Raw genomic sequence first — 3113 nt, forward strand, 5'->3', positions numbered from 1 at the left:
TGATGGCAACAAATGTACAAATGTGCTTGACACAATGGATGGATGTATGGATTGTGAAAAGAATTGTAAGAGCCTCCAATAAAATGATATAAAAAAATGAAGATCATTCATTAGCGTCTTCAACAAATATATATAGACTACTCAGTGTGTACCATCTTGTCATTGAAACATGTTTAGCAAAGACCCAGCAATTATTGTTTTGTATCAATATTGCTGATTATATTTCCATCTCCCAAAGAACTGTGTAGTATTCCAATGTGTAAGCGTACAAGAATGCTTTAACAACTCTGGTTAAATGATGTTTAATCACTTGTGAGTATAAACTATGATTTTACATATTGGACCTTAGAGATCTTCTTATTATCTATTTATTTCAGTAAGTATGTATTCCTACTGTTCAAAAAATAAATAAACTATTGCCCCGAGATAATCTTTAAATCTGAAACCAGGATGCCCACTCAAGTCTTCTTAAAACCAAAATGTAGCGTAGCAAGTAAGAAAAGTTAGCCTTGAACATCTTGCTTTCTTAAGAACTACTGGCATTTAACAACAGCACCTCCAGAGTTTATATAGGAACCAAAGTTTATATGGGACCCATTGAAGTCTTCTTAACACCAAATAATAGTTGAGCTTAATTAGTAATTAGCATCAGCCTTGAGTATGATGCCTTCTTAGGAACTACCTACCTAGGATCACGTGAACAAGAGCAACTGCAGAGTTTCATATAGGAGCCCTGGGAGGAGTGACTGTATTTAAGGGAGGACAAGCAGAATGGCCACACAACTCACAGAAGGGAGTCAGTGTCTCTCAATGGTATGTGTACACAGGGTTGGATTGGTGTAGGCTGTGCAACATAAATAAAGTTTTCTTTTTTAAAAGCTAAAGCAAATGCATAAAGTGATTCTGACAACTTGATACAATATAAAGATGCTCAGCCTTTCGGAGAAAAGGGAAGTACGTTCCACTTCATTGCTGGTTGCTCGTTCCCCCAAAAAGAGCCTCTCTTTGGCTGTGGTGCTTCGTACATCCCAACCCGTCTGTCTCAAATGGACAAGACAAAGGTTCCCCTCACAGAGTTTTAAGATCACTTGCCTTTGGATGGGTGCTTCCTCCTCAATGCTTTGAGGGCTACAGGACATATCTAACATTTTTACTGCTGTGGAAAATGAAGACTGCTTGAATTGAATAGGGAGAGGGGACGTCCTGCGGTCTTTCTTGGAGATTAATCACTGTGACACTGTCCTTCCGGCAGCTGAGAGAGGTTCATCTTTTTCTTAGACGTCATTAGGCGCCAGGGCTCTTGCAGGACAACTTGGATGCTGTCTGAATGCTGCCATTTTGCTGGTACTGAAAAGGCTCTGGGGCCACCGCTCCATTAGTGATTAACTCCATTCATATTGGTTTTTGTTGCAAATCATATAAAGCAGGTACTTCTGGGTATTTAGGTCCATCTTCTAGTTTGAGGCTAGATAATTGTTCTTGGAGGCCCAATTATCATCCCGGTCCATCTCGCGTCGTATCTTTGTGATCTTCTAGACTCCCCTAACTGGGCCAGCTCCCTCCTTTCTGGCCACCCTTGGGTTCTTCCAACAGTCAGAAATTGTGAGGGCCTTTTACTCATGAGCCTGTGATGGCTACCATCTTGCGTCATTATTGGGCCTCTTTTTCAAAGAGCTGATTTCAGAACAACTTCTTGTGCACTGAGAGTCACAAGTGGAGTCCAAAATGGGCCAAAGAAAACCCATTTGTAAGCCCTGGCCATAGCCATTCTCCCCAAGGTGTGCTTTCCCGGCAACCCAGACATTCACAGGCCACATTGCCTTCTCCTTCCTTTGATCATGGGGAGAAATCTTGGCAGCGGTCGATGAGTTCAGCCCATGCAGGACTTTCAAGATCAGTTGGGCAAAACAGATCAAAATGTTTCTCAAGAGAGCAGAACATGCCATGGAAAATTATTTACTTCATCAAAAAAACAGTGCTGAAATTCCAGTTTGCAGAAGGATTCCCCTGTAGTACGACTGGTTTGAATTTCAGAAGGATATAGGGAATTGTCTTGCTCAAAGAATAATTTCTCCTTTGATAGAGCTGGAAAATATTAATGTTCTGAGGAGCGCCAGAAAGAGAAAGAAAAGAATAAGTCCATCTGGGATGGAATGCACCTAGCATGCCCCTTAGAAGTGAATTTGGTAAGATTTCTTCTCGCGTAGTTTGAACATGTTATAAGGAGGGACCGGTCCCTAGAAAAGGACATCAGGCTTGGTAAAGTAGAAGGAGGGCCAAGGGGAGATGAGGGTGACACGATGGCTGCAGAAACAGGCTGAAGCAACACTGTCCACAGGGTCAGTCAGGGTTTTATTCTGCTGTGCACAGCATCATTGTGTTAGTCTGGGTAGACTAGAGAAACAAATCCATGGACACACATCTGTGTATAAGAAAGAGATTTATATACAAGAGTAATTGAACATTGAGAAAATATCCCAACCCAGTCCAGATCAAGTCCCTAAGTCTGATATTAGCCCATAGGTCTGATACCAATCTATAAAGTCCTCTTCAGACTCACAAAACACATGCAATGATGCCGAATGCAGGATGATCACAAGCCAGTGGGAGAAAGTCTTTGGGTCCAGTGGTGTTGTAAGCATCTCAATGCTGGCAGGGGTCTCTCTGTGGCTTCTCCAGCTTCCAAGGTCTGGTTGCGTCCATGTGGCTTGTCTTCTACAAGGTCTCCCAGGCAGTGGCAGAGAGAGGGAAGTGTCTTCCACCTCCAAGGGGAAAGTACCGGATTTCCCAGAATTCTCAGGAGTAGGCCACGCCCACACAGAAGTCTCATTGGCTGTCTCCAGATTGACAGCCTAGACTCCACCTCTACACTCTTCATCCTTAAATTGGCACCAGATTAGGGGACTACCACAATCATCATGCATCAGAATGGAACCATGGCACCTCCCAACAATCAAAAAGGCAGGCTGAACAGCGTTTTATAATACAGACCCTTGGAAATTATTTCAGAGCAACGTAAGAGCATTCATCATTCACCAAGTATTTATTGAACACCTACTACATGCCACCACCCCTCACTGGTCATTTTGTCCTACTGTGGTGGCTTGCATGTT

General features: G+C 42.8%; 1 pseudogene; it reads right to left on the minus strand.

Annotated features, from left to right (window-relative positions):
- Positions 1-1222: 1222 nt before the first annotated feature.
- Positions 1223-1641, minus strand: LOC115868205 (annotated as a pseudogene).
- Between the last annotated feature and the right edge of the window lie 1472 nt (positions 1642-3113).

Source organism: Echinops telfairi, unplaced genomic scaffold (assembly GCF_000313985.2).
Source record: "Echinops telfairi isolate 266 unplaced genomic scaffold, ASM31398v2 ScPeMD7_8;HRSCAF=38, whole genome shotgun sequence".
NCBI lineage: Eukaryota > Metazoa > Chordata > Mammalia > Afrosoricida > Tenrecidae > Echinops > Echinops telfairi.